The sequence below is a fragment of the Embiotoca jacksoni genome, unplaced genomic scaffold, assembly GCF_022577435.1.
Source record: "Embiotoca jacksoni isolate LCO1_2020_lvr unplaced genomic scaffold, fEmbJac1.0.p SCAF_25, whole genome shotgun sequence".
NCBI lineage: Eukaryota > Metazoa > Chordata > Actinopteri > Embiotocidae > Embiotoca > Embiotoca jacksoni.
In genome coordinates this window covers 6,190,227-6,204,824 of record NW_027185376.1, presented here as the reverse complement: position 1 = coordinate 6,204,824, position 14,598 = coordinate 6,190,227, and the positions used below count along the sequence as shown (strand labels likewise).

The following is a 14,598-nucleotide window of genomic DNA, read 5'->3' as shown; positions in this document are numbered from 1 at the left end:
TGCCATAACATATAATGTATTCATGTCATGAATAGCTTTATAGCGCAGAGGCCATATATACTAAATCGACTGGTAATGTCTTTGCGAGAGAGGGAACATATACTCTAAGACATACTGGTAATACCAACATTGTCCTTTCTTGGAAGAATACAGAAAAGGTAATGAACCGATATACAGTATATTCTATACACGGAGCTAACCATATCCAGTTCAAATATATAGGCCACTCAGGTTAATTTTCATTACATTGATTTATCTCCGAAGCCATTTAAAAGCAGAAATTCTGCTTTGGAGTGTTTGTTAGAGGATAACGGCTGCGTCTCCCCTGCCAGTAAACGCGGTGAGTCAGAGAGGAGGAGGCAGACCGAGGCTCCAGATGTCCTCTTCTGGGCCAGACCTCCCTCAGGACAGGCTTGTCTTGTCTTGAGCCGCATGATTCGCCGAGAGGCAGACTGGTGATTCCATTAGCTTGGCCTCTAATAACAGCTACACCTGGGTCCTTGTCGTCCCGCAACACGTCCCTTTCCGTCCACCCCGCTTCTTCCCACTAATGCTCCGATAAAATATGTGGGATTAAAAGGAAACAACTTTGAATGTCATTTGTGTATTTTTCTTCCAGGAAAAAAAGTCAACATCCTTATTTGACGTACGTTAGAAAAACGAGTTTGCTCTGCAGTACTGGAGCTGCTGTGGTTGCCCAATGAAATTGTAATGACAAGAAAAAAATAAAACATTTGCCACTGAACTCCACTGGTGACCGATTCAAGTTAAACGATAAACCAGATGCAATTAATTCTGAATTATTACTGTGCATTAGTTTTACAGCGTATATACTCCCTCAGCTTATTAACAATTCACAGACCTAATTCTCTGCCGTGTCTTCTGATATTGTTATTCGTGAGAAATAATTCAATCAAGAAATCACGTTACTCATTTCTGACCAAAACACTACATTTCTTTAAAGGTTTGTGGGGTGACGTGTTAGCATTTCAAATTCTAACCCGAGCTTTGTCTCCGTAACGTCTGCTCGGCGATGTTTTTTTTTTTTTGTTGTTTTATTTTTTTTTATCTATGTATTCAAATAGTGTTTCTTTAAATTGCTTTTTACCACTTTTATAATAACACTCAACTCCTATGCACACACACACACACACATTAAGAAAATCTAAAATCGTTTCTGTTTTTCTCTTCCGATACCGTCTTGTCATCATTGTATCTGTATTGTCTGTTGTCGTTTGTTTGGACATGGCACGCCTCTTACGTCTTCCTGGGATGCACTTGTATTGCACTTTCGTTAGACGTATAAATAACTTGCGCTTACATGTGCAGTTTTTAAAAAGCACAATACTGCATTATATACTTTTTTTAAACAAATGACGCAGATATTTTCAACAAGTACTTGTGTTTTCACTGCTGGAACCGCCAATCATATCAGCGGTGCGCCTCCACGACTGGCCACCAACAAAGTATCATGACCTTCAATTTAATGTCAGTCAATCTTTTGAGTGGAATGACGCCAATACCACCCCCCACCCCCCTTTGTCCGTCCTGTATTTATCCTCGTGGAGGACACTTGTGTGAGAGTCCCATACGGCAGTGGGGCGGTCTGAAAATGCCCTGATTGACGCCTGACTCTGAGCATCCGTTCCACCTCTTGCTTAGCAAAGCTTGTGCCAAGAGGATTAAAAATGGAGTCCTCTTGGGCCATGCCATGCCATCTGGACAGAGTTGATCTGGGAGCAGGGTTGTCAGCCAGGACTGCTGAGTGCATAAAATACTGCATAACTACATTCAAACACAGCTTTCAGCTTTTTAGATTGACATTTTTTAAGGGCCATTTTGACTCAGTGATTCAGTCTTTCTTTTATTTGTGTCACATTGTTTTCTCTTTGTATTTCTTCCTCTAGGTGGAAGAAGACTACCTATTTGAATTAGATTTATTGTTTTTACTTGATTTTCCTGCTTCCTGATGATCAAAATGGGATGATTGATCAATTTGGAGTCAACGTGGAGACCTTGATTTTAAATTCTACTACATATTACATTACTAGTTCTAATATAAGCCTAAATTATATAAATTAATAATTCATTTTCAGAAAGACGATGTCTACACCCTGAAAAGTCTTTATTGTACTAAAAATGAATTATAAGAAAGTCATTTTGAGGCAAATTAAAAGGGAAAGAGCTGACAGCTGTCCAACTTTAAACAGTTGAAAAGAAATACACTTAAATGGTAATGCCTCAATAACCTTTTCCATAGAGTGATGCGTACCACCTTTGATTCCCTCACCATATCCTGGTCGAATTTTAAAAGGTTAAAATCGTGTGGTTGCTCCTGAATATGCCAGAGAGAAGGAAGATGACATCTGTGTTCTATGTGAGCGAGGAAGACGAGAAGCAGTGCATTAAAATCATGCACAACATGAAAATAAGAGAATTTAGGTCACCGTCAGTGACAACTGCCAGACTTCAGAGAAATCCGTAAAGTTTTGATGTTTAGATGATGTAATTCTTTTTCTGTGGGGATCTCTGCTGGAAATAGAGGGGCGGGGGATGTTGGGTTTCGTTATTAGCTCTTTCTCTTTGAGAGGTTATGGGTATTAGCAGGCACCAGCTGATGTCTCCCTTTTCCAACAAGATTGCCCCCACTTCCAAACCACTCCGGGCCATCCGCATCAAGCGTGTACTTTGTCGCTTCTTCTATAGCGGGCATCCTAGTAAAAGACACATTTTACAGCCATAACAATCTGCCCCCGCACACACGCACACACACACGCACACGCACACGCGCACACACACACGCACACGCACACACACGCACACACACTTAGATTACTGCACACTACCCAGCCAACACTGGCCATCAGATAACCTCAGACATGTTCCTAATCTCATTTAATCCTAATGTTTATTTAAACCGTGCAAACAACACCTGACCATGAACTTGTACACATCAATGTAGGAGCGCTAATGAACAAAAAAAAAAAAAAAAACTCTTCCTAATATCATCTTTACCTCTGAATTGCTATTTTCTCTTCATGGACTGATTATTTGTTATTCAATGAAAAAAAAAAATAATAATAATTAGAGCCGTTACTAATTTTACTCTTGTTCTTTTTCCAACTATCCTTCAAGAACATTCATCTCCGTGGAAGGTTTTCCTCGAATGCGTTTCACAAAGGAACACATGAACGCGTTCCAACACCGCCTACCAACGATGAAGTCGGGCTGCAGCTAAAACCGGTTTCTTTGAACATTCACAATGTATTCTGTGTACATGACGTGCATTGGACCTTCTTTTAAAAAAAATGATGCCCAAATAGATGAAGAGGCATAAACAGTGGTTAATAAAAGTAATTGTAATTGACATGGGATAAAAACATTCACTGTTGTGCTGCTGTGTCTATTTTGTGTACAAGACTGGAAACATAAGTTATTGTATCTGGACAACTCGGCAATGAGAATGATAGAAAATCAGATATCATCAGCGTAGAAAAGCACTTGTTGAAGCCATTAAGTGGGCTCCAGTGTTAGTAGCTGTATTGCAGCTTAAACATGTACTGGCAAATTACCTGAATCACATCACTTTCACAGCTGCGTAGGTAACAGCGTTACATCGTAAAGGTTCACTTCTTTGTCCAAAATGCTAAATTAATGGTCAGCGATGCAATTTGGTGATTTGGCCAAAATTGGCTTTGGTCTGCGAGTCCCAGTTACCAGAACAAGTTGGTTTCCATCACATCCCCTTCACATTTCTGGCTCAGCTGTGAGTCAGTCAAGAATAACGGACCCTCCCATTAACCACACCCTTTACTCCAACACCCACAAGCCCCAACAGATCATTACTGGATAATGTGGTTGTAAGAAAATATAGATACACTTGAGAACCGCAATATTATGTTTTGGGAAACCATCAATTCTCCAAAAGTCTGTATCAATATCAAATTAACAGTTTACATGCAAAAGGTGGCACATAACAACAAAAATGGAGGCAGGAAATAGTATATATTATGGCGGGAAGTAGTGTAGACTATGACCGTTTTTCAAAAATTAGATTTAAAAAAAAAAAAAAAAAAAAAAAGGAATACATGGACTTGCTTACAGTTTCACAATACATGAATGTGTTGAACGGAAACCTGTGTATTGTGATACGTACTCGGATTGTTGCCAACGCAGAGCCCTACAGGATATATCCATCCTCGCCGAGAAAAGATTAATTAACTCACTTCTGACTGCAAAGAGGGACAACTTGTCTAATTTCATTTGGACCTGAAAGGATCAGCAACCACATGAGCTCTGGACAAAGGAAGCCTCTCCAACCGTCTCTGTGATTAGAATATCCCCGGTGACCACGGCACACACCACTGGCTCTGCGTGTGTGTGTGCGTGCGTGTGCGTGTATGTGTGTGTATGTGTGTGTGTGTGGCATTGGGGGGGGGGGGGGGGGGGTTGGAAGGGTGGGGTGCTTGTTAGTCGAGTCTAATCTGCTTGATGATGGAGATCCCCAGTGCTCATGGGACCTGATATGGAGGTTGGGGGGTGGATGGAGGGGGGGGATGGGGGGGAGGCGGATGAGGGGGGGGGGGGGGGGGGTTGCACCAACGTAATCATGACTGCCGCTTGCCACTGAGCCAGCAGCGTTCACAGACCCTCACACATTATCTCTCTCTCTCTCTCTCTCTCCTAAACACACACACACTTTCTCTCTCTCTCTTTCTGATGCACACACACACACACACACACACAAGCTTCTTTCTCCCACTTCGCCGCTCACTCAGTCGCTCGTCCCCCCCCCCACCCCCCTCCGTCCCCCTCCTCTCCCTCAGTCGTCTTTCTGCAGCCGTACGGACAACACTCTCACTTTGGTTGCAGCTCCTCTGGTATCTTCCAGCTATTCCGAAGCCGACGGCGTCTCGGTACCTCGGAGCGGTCGATGCACTCGCGAGCGTCGGCTCTGTTCCTGCTCGGGCTCCAACTGAACACGCAGAGCGGGATAATGACAGCGAGGCAGCAAAGGGGAAAGAAGCAGGGTGAGAGAGGGAATTAAGGGGAGAGAGCTCGCACTCGCACAAAGGTTTGGAGGACAGTTTGATTCAGTGAATAATTGGGATTAAACTGGCTTCGTCTCTGCTCTAAAGTTACCGCTGAAGGTAAGTGCGTCTTCTCTTCGAGCTATTCTTTACTCGAATATCCTGCAACTCCGACTGGCACTTGCTCCGAGTGGCGGATTCACATGTAATGGGGCTTGTGCACGGAGCTTCAAAAGAACAGAAGGGGCTTTATTTGGTGAAGTTATTGGTATCATCCCCCTTCGGCGAACGCAGTTGCGACACTTCTCCGTAACAGCTGGTTAAGTGTGATGAAATGTGGCTCCGAGGTGCCCTTGACAATGTTGAAAAGCTGTTTAACTCAGAAGGACCGCAGACACTCAAGCAGCCGTGGAGCCTCTTGTTCTTTCTGTCATGGCTCAAAAAGAGTGAAAATGAGAATCCGGGAAGTGTCAAAGTGACACATGACACAGTCCAGTTCACTCTTAATGTGCTGACCTCATTTGTAGGTCTGAGTTTGGTTTTTTTTCAGTTCATCTGCATAGGAAAGGCTGTGTAGCTTTTCGACTGCGTTGGAGTGTGTTCAACGCTGATTATCACACCATGGCGTGTCAGGTGGCTTTGCCAAGTCGATCTAAGCTGCGCTCATTCCGCCAAACTACAAGAAATCAGTTGATGATGAATTCTCTAAATTAGTAGTCCACTCTACATGCGATTCGTAGCCTCAAGGACGAGTCTATGTGTTCACTTTAAAATGTAACAGATGTGCCGCATCTGTTTACACAGCGCGGTGCTCATGCAAGTGTTTTCAGTGGAGAGCAGAAGAGCGCACCAGCTCTGATGGCTCAATCACAGCCCAGAGATTATTCCTTTTTGTTTACACAGTGTGTATCAGCGACATCATTGGCGGGTAAGACCATTCTTGTGGCGTGGAAGGGGGATTAGAGAGAACAATCTGAGAGGGTATCAAAGAGGCTTGACAGGATGCGATTTGCTGAGAAACATGGGATCACAGATGCAACCTTGCCCCCCTATTCCGCTGCAGCAGATGCTTATTCGGACGAGCCAGAAAGGAATATAGGGACACAAAATGTGGAGATGCGAACCCCTCAATGCTGCAATGCTCAATCTGCAGTGAATTTATACATTTCCAATGTTCCATCAGCGTTTCCCAAGTTGCAAAGTGTAATCACATCAAATTTGCATCTCTCACAGGAAGGCATCTGGAGTGTGAGCGACTGGCCGCCACATGGGCCGACATTATGCACTTTTTGGACTTTTGAAGCGGTGCGTGCTTATTATTATTGCGCCAGGAGTAATGCAGATCTCTCTCTTACCATTCCCAGTGTGTGTGTGTGTGTGTGTGTGTAACATCAGTTCATCACTGACTAAAGAGATGCTTTGTGAATTCTGGCACAGCTTTTCAAAGTCAATCCCATCTTCACTTCAAGATTAGATATAACAAAATGTGTTTTGTTTTTTTAAACAGGCTCTTTCCTTCCACTACTTTAAGCACATCTAATGTAACTCACTTTAGTGTCAGAGGCACTGAGTCTTCTTATCAGCATTCAGCTGAAAACACCTGCTTTGGAATAATCAAATTACGCTGCAAGGAGTCCACTTCCAGAGGAGGAAAAAAAAAAAAAAGGAGCTGGACCCTTTGAGTACACAGAGGCTACTGTGCAGAAAATGAGCATTCAGGGCATGCAGCCACCAACCACTCAGGTATTATAACTGCATTAGAGGGGATAAATGAGGAGACATGCAATATACTTGTGGTATATTAAGTGATGACAGTGATACTAATCAACTGAGGTGCACATAATGGCAATAATTTTGCCTATCTGGTGCCAGAGTGAGGGGGAAGAAAATGGTTTTCTGAACACAATTTACCTGCAAATTAAACTTTCTATAATAGGAGAAAAAGGTCGGGCTTCTCTAATTTGTCTGTTGCGTGTTATTATTCCTGCTCTTGGAAGGTGAAAGGTCCCTGCAATGACGGCAGGCAGCGTCAACTGACACCATGACATTAAACAGCCTTGTTTCACCGTTTCAATTCACACAGTTCTGTTTTAAACGAACACTTTTTAAAATCACATGGATTCGTTTTTCTGATTTATAATTAACTCAACGCAAAGCCTCAGGTGCCAAATGAGAAAAAGATATCGCCGCTTTACAATTTTAGGGGACGGGTTGCTGTATGGTTGAACTAAATTGATCTATTTTTTGATTCAACAAATGGTTCTTCTATGTTCTTTTTTTATTAAATCTTCCTGTGGGGCAAAGCAAAACACGTTATTGATTGCCTTGATGACCTGACGGATATACATCTGCCACAGCAAGACCACCGGCCCAGACGACTGTGAACCCCTCTGCACTGTGTCCATGTAAATGTGACGGCAAAGACCGAGAGATTTGTGGTAAATTACAGCCCGCTAAGCTGTCATCATGTCTGTGGATCCCGCTGCTGCGTCTGATGAGGGTGAGCTGCTATTTATGGATAGTCCACAACCTTTACCGTAAGCAGAACTACAGCGATCGGTCATACGGATGTGCCACCTATCAGCGCATTCTGAAATAAGTGTCCATCAAGAGCCTTCGGGTTTAAACGGAATCAATACTCGAGATTATTTGGAGTCTCCAGACTCTCTTTACCTTGGGCTCTTCAATCTCCGCCCACACTCAATGGACTCATTTTGACATCATTCCGCTCTAAATGAGCTGTGTCTGATCGCACGCCTCTCTCTCTTTGTGTGTGTGTGTGTGTGTGTGTGTGTGTGTGTGAATCTGTGTTGTGAGCACTAAAAACCTGTCTGTTTTGTGTGCATCGCTGTAGCGCCATGCAATGTAATAAGCGAACTGTCAGAAACTTGCCTCCCTCAGTTTTAAAGGATCTGAATGCTGATCAGCCGGTGGATTTGCTCGTTCTGTCTGCAGTCTCAGATGAAGCTATTGTACTTTTATGGACGTGCTTCGTGGCAGGCAGCAATTTCTCCCACAGCGAGCAACACTCAGCCGAGACCCCTGCAGACCTCGGAGGCCGGGCTCTGCCTGGCTCTCAGACAATCATCAGCAAGGGTCCTAAACATCTTAAATTAAAGTCTTGCCGTGATGGATGACTCTCAATCTCCAGGAGATATTGCGCAGGCTTCAGCTCTGAATGATGGCCAACTTTTCTTCACTCCACTTAGCAATTATTTATATAGATTTGTCTCTGTTCGTTTGTCAGATTTGGAGATGCCTTGTTTCTTCCTCTCGGCGGTGGAAATACCCTGCAGAGGTAAAGACTCGCAGTTTCTGCAGCCTACTGATGTTCGGGCTTTTTGTTTTCTTTCTGGAAAGCAAACAAATATAACGTTCCCTATGGTATACACATGTTGTCTGAAGAAGCGGTGGAAATAGAAAGTGGGAAGGCTGCAGTTATACCTGACGGTACCATCTCAAAAATCCAGGACACGACTCTTTTGCCCCGATGAAAATACAAAACAGAAAAAAAAAAGAAACGTTCTCTGAACTGAGTTTGAACGTTGATTATAACTCCACGGAGAGCTACTGTGGAGGGGCTCAAGGAAAATGACAACAGCCTTGGAAACTTCTTCGGCATAATTAAAAAAACGTTCACTCCAATGCATTTCAGTTCGCAACCATTTCCTTGAAAGATGCTTCAAGGAAACTCCAACGTGAGGTCAGTTAATCCCTCCCCACCCCCACATTGTTTGATTAACTTTCTTTTATACATATTTAGACGACTGCAGAGAAAAGTCTTAAAATATCCCAAAGACACCGTGGGGCTTCTGTTTATTTGAGCATATTTGTGCCATCCCTTTGAGAAAACCCACCACAGATTATCAGCCAACTGTCGGCGGCAACAGTTGTGGTCATAAATAAATCACTGCGGGCAATGCACAGGCACAAGTACAAGTGGGTGATTGGCTGGGTGGGGGAGGGCAGGTGGGGTTGTTCGCCAATGCATTTACTCTACTATTTATAAAGTTGTTCTTTGTCTTCGTCGCCATGTTTGACAAGCGCTGAATTATAGATTTCAGAAAGACGGGCAATTAGCAGGTTATATACGTTATATACGTAATTGCCATGCTTTGCATTTGTGATGAAACGCTTTCGATTCGACACACGTTCGATCATCAGCATCCATCCAAACAATAAACAGACATCTCTGGCTGGACTCGACTTTATAACCTTAAACACAACCTCGCCGGCCCCAATGGCAACTTGGGAAAGATTTCCTGTCACACAGGTGAATGACTATTAGTTTACTGACCCTGGAGGTAGAGGGAGATTGTAATGATTTTTAGAGAGGGTGATGGGGGGCCTTTCATTTTAAGGGGCTGAGTAGTAGCTGTGGCACTCCGGCAGGAAAATGTGAGGTAAGAAACAGATATGGAATCACATCAGTCTGCTGAGCTTGCATTGGCCGTTTGTACGTATATTTTGAAGATAATGGCTTCAACAGGTCGATACAATTATTACAGGTTTATTTTCATTTGAGTTGGGGGCTTCGGTTGGGTGGTGGCAGTTCATCAGTTAATCCTTCAGTAATGATAAGATCACTAACGAGATAGAGTACTATTTATAGCGGTTGACATTAAGGCTGCCACGAATTATTATTATTTATTTTTTTTAAATCGATTAATCAATAGAGTTTATTTGAATATTAATTGCTTGGTATTAAAAATATACTAAGTTCACATGTTTAATTTTCCTATTTTTGACCAACTGATACAGCAATTCACATTTGAAAACCTTTAGCTTGGATAATTGGACTAATTCTGTAGTAGGTGACATCAGATTTGTGATCGTCTCTGGTTTTATATCTTTCGAGTTATTTCTTAAGATTTCTGGCAAAATATATAAATGTGTTTTTGTTTGTGAGGAGAAGAGGGGATTTGTAATGCTGAACGTTCCCTTTTAGCCTGCTGATTACTGAGTAAACTTTAACATTACACCATATAGTCACATCTGATTCCTGCTAAAAACATACTGAAGTCTCTCTTCTAAATCACCTGAAGTAAAAACCTATAACTGCGTTACAATCTAATACCGTTTCCTTTTTCCACATTTCTCTTCCTCTTCCGTTATTAATTCTGTCCTCTATATGCCACATAAAATTTTCACTTTTATTCATCCACATCAAACCTCATCCTCATTTCATTCAAAGAAAGTGCGCTCCTTGAAATCATTTCCCAGTGCAGCAGGCACAACCTTTCTGAGAAGTACCTCTCACAAAATATAACATTTTACATTTTGCTTAACACACTTGAGCAAGCTACTCTCCCAAGCATATAGACCACTGTAAATGCAACCAGTCCAGCATAAATATTTAAGTCTCTTTACCATCTGTACAGTAATCCTATCACAGTATCTCACAGCAGATTCATGTAGCGTCGGCCTTGGACACAGCAAGGTGAATACTGTACAAAGAGAAAAGAAAACCCCAGGTGTGCCTATGAGCTAATAGAACAAAAGGGAACTATCCATATTTGTGGCGCCATATGGTGCTCAAGTTGGATTTGAAATATTTAACCAAGGAAGTCGCTCCTCCCAGTATCTCCTCCTTCATTTCATTATCATGGCGAGAGAGGAAAATCACATCATAACTTACTGAAGGAGAACGGGAGCAAACCACAAAACTCAGTTGCATTCACTTATCCGTGAAATATCGGTCTGCTCATTTGTAGTATCATCATGCTGTGGAGTGTATACTAGGGTTAGCCTGCTAGTCGTGTCACCCACCGCTGATATAATGGAGGTTCTGCTCCGTGACCACAAATACAAGTCTGTGAGACGCCAACTTTATTGTCTTTAGTCCTTTAAGTGATTTTATTACTTGCTGAACTTGGGTTTGTTTTTGCACATTGCACAAACCTTTCTTGAGCTATGGGGCGGCAGAAAGAGACGCTGTGTTAATCTTATCTGATATGAATTTCATATGATGGGAGGAGGCGAAATCTGCATTTTGCATTGTCATTGATGAATTCATTTGGTAAAGAAAAAAGACAACAGGATTTTGAGGAAAGTGCATACAAAACTTAAAGCAACCATTTGCATTTAATGATGCATGTCCAGCTGTTAATGTTATCTTGCAAAGGACAGATTTCAGTCCAATCAAAAATATTTTATTGGAGAAAAACAATCAGAGTGTGCAGTCTGGTCTGAGATGAGAGCATAAGGACAAAGAGACGATTCCCTCTGCATTCATTCATGCTTATCTTCCTCAGTGGAAAATGTCATTGAGGAGATATAGGAGGGAAGGGGAGGGGGGGCATCGTCGTCTATTTCTTAGTTTACTATTCAGAAGAGTGCCGATCTAACATTAAATTTCCCCCTAAATCACTGTGACTCTTAAGGACATCGGTTTTGTATGTGGGCTTTTTTGACTTAACAGCCCCCCATTTCAAACAGGTTCGGTCCTTATGCCTTATATAAACCGTGAACCTGGGGAGTGATAAAGCGTTGCACTTCCTCCATTAAATAGAATAAGAAATCATCCTGACAGACCCTAGATCTTGGCCTGGGTGAGTCTTCTTATGAGCGAGACTTCCTCAAGGTCAGCGTGATGGTACTTTCTTCAGTGTGTGCAGCAACTGTGATGAATAGGACACAGTGTGCGAGGGAGAGGACGTGAGGGCCGCGGGGGGGTGAGGTGAAAAGAGGGATGAACATTCGGGGGGGTTAATGTATTGTGTTTACCTGAACACAGAGGCCGCGGGGAGTTGTGCGTTTCTTAGTTGTGACTAAGATTAAAAACACCGCAAGTTCAGGAGTTTCTTTGAAAACTGTTACAGTTATCAGATTTAGAGATAGGTGTAAAAAGTTTGGCTAATCCGCAGCAAAATCTGCCGTTCAAGGCCAATTCTAATGTAAAATCCTTCTCTTTGTGACTTAGTATTCTTATTTATAGTGGCATCAAATGATTTAAAAAAAAAAAAAAAAATGTATGTATGACTTTACAGTTAAGGGACTCAAGGAAACCAAAATATCCATGACAATTGAGAACAGTAAAAGTCTGTAAAAGTGTATTCAATAATTCAAAATGTTGACATCATTTAAGGTTCAGTAGAATTAGCTAGGGGCTTAAGTCATTTTTAAATATGAAGATTTAGCTTAACAGCAGGGTCACATCAAGTCCTGATTGGACCACTTAAGATCAGGTGAAAAGCCGGAAAAGATCCTTTCTCAAAGGGAACGTAATGTGCCAAAAGAATGAACAATGTACTGGATTTAATATGTTTATATATATATTGGTAGAAATCTACCAATAGTGCATTCAGCACAGTGAACTCTAAGAACCTGTTTATGTTTACATGGTACGCATCAAGAATATAAGGTTTCCGTGGGAGTCTATTTTTCTCACCCGAAAGTGTGTTGATTACAAGCACAGGGAAAAATAAACAAAGTTCTCCTGAAATATTAAACATTACAAGAAGGCGGCTTTACTATGGGATGGCAGAAACACGTCTCCAGTGTGCTACTCAGAAAAATAAGAAGGAGAGAACGATATTTTGAAAATGAGAGGATTCAAATGAAGAGGCTGGATGCTGACAGTCAAAACGCTTTGGTCGGCGCAACAGACAGACCAAATGTGGCAACGGCATCAAACGGGTCCGTCCGACTGGTGCCGGGGTCCAAAAGGAACTAAACCGAGAAATGAACAAAAGAAAAAGCAGCTACAAAGTCTATTTTAGACAATGAGGCAACGACGGTCTTGTTTTCCATGCTTGAAGCATTGAAGTTTGTGGTTTACGTGTAAAACTAGACTACCGTGTGGCGACAAGGCTTGGTTTTGTTTTTGGTGTAAATGTGGTTTTGTCGGGGCGTCGGCATGGTGCAGCTTGTGTGCTGCACCCCCTAAATGCATCTTAAATGATCCATTACGGTTATTAATTTTCTTGCGGCGCAAGATTGGACTTTTTTTTCGAATGTGTTCAAGGGGTTGCCGGAGAACATCCCCCTCCGCAGGCTTCCACACAGCCAGTTAGTATTTTACCAGAGGCCGTATCTTACATCGTTAGTGCTCGGGCTTAAAGTTTAATTAATGAAATGGAGATATCAAACCTGGAATCCAGCACAACACGGGGAAACGTATCGGCGTTAAATCAATAAGGCTGCACACGTGTTAGCGAATTAACCCCGCGTGTTCATACATATGTCACCACAGCTGGGTGTTGGAGTCACTTTGAAGCTTTCTTGGTTTTAAGTGCTATTCAGAGAGGGAGCGCCGCGACACGAGTGGCCCGTGTTCCTACTGAACTTCCACGAGCCGTTTTTTACTTTTCTCTTTTCGGATCTGAACCGTCGAGTCACACAAAGCAAAACTCAAAACAAAACCCGCCCGGGGGGGCTGGGGGATGTCGACGTGACAGCTGTGACCTAGCCTGCTGAGTGTTCCTGATGAGCAAGGGGTCCGCTGACTTCATCGTGTAGAAGATAAGCAACATTGTGCTCAGTCACCCCTCTGCGAGCGAGGCCTCCGCCTGCCCCGGTTCTGATTGTCTACACAATCCACCGGACTGACAGACCTATCATCTTCCTTATATGGAGCCATAAATCAACCCGGGTTATGTTTTGGAAAAAAACATCCTAACTTAAAATTGGATAAGTTTTTGCTACAATAACTTGCAGTAACAAAGCTGGGTGGTTTTATTGAGAATTTTTAAAGCGCCATGCCTCATTTTAATGAAGTGTGTGTAGGGCTGCAAGTGAGACCAAGAAATTAAGTCTAGATTTTTTTTTTATTTTTTTTTTAACAGATTCCCAGAATTCATTTCCATTTTTTGCTACATGATAAAACATGATTAAACAACGTTTTAAAACAACTGTTCAATCTTTGCACCAGGATGAAGACGATCCACGCAGGACTGACCAAATAAAAGTCCCAGTAGAAAGGCAACAGTCGTATTCACTCAGTTTAATCTGCAGGAAATTCAAAGGTCTGGAGTAACGCGTTTTACTGTCACAGCGGTAATAAATTATTGACAACTGAATTGTCTGATAAGGGCTGTCCTATATTTGACATTGAACATTTCACTTGAACATTTGGTCCCTTTTCGGTGTCATTAACTGCTGCTGCCATTACTCAAGCGTGTTTGACTGGCAAAGCTCACGCGTGCGGTTATCTCCGAGGCAGAAGGCGACAGCTTACGTTGCTACTGCCATTACTCCAAAGAACCGTTTCTCACTGCGGTCCAGGACCTGTTTAAAAAAGTACGGGAACACAATTTCAACAGACATTTACCTACTAATTCGGAGCCAGTTTGCAGTGGACACAGTGAAATTAAAGGTGCCCTGAGGAGTTTCCTTAAAGCAAACACACCTTGTATCTGCATTACCAAAACACTGTTAAGGTCTAAAAATGTGTTTCATCTATTAGGTTGCAAAGCCACTTTTTTTATTTTATTTTTTTTAGATCTCTATTGTCAACATCCATGTTTACATTTGAATAGTCTTCTTACTTCTGCGTATGTTTGGTGCATTGCTGCCTTCCCGGCCACGTTACCGCCACTTGTAAATCATCTGAATTAATATTTGTACG

General features: G+C 42.3%; 1 protein-coding gene across 1 annotated transcript in view; it reads left to right on the top strand.

Moving 5' to 3' along the window:
- Positions 1-4,760: 4,760 nt before the first annotated feature.
- The window catches only part of LOC138204226 (cadherin-12-like), an 87,437-nt gene continuing 77,599 nt past the window's right edge, over positions 4,761-14,598 (top strand). The window contains exon 1 of the mRNA XM_069159344.1: positions 4,761-5,150. The gene's annotated coding sequence lies outside the window, so the exon portion shown is untranslated. The remainder of the gene's footprint in view (positions 5,151-14,598) is intronic.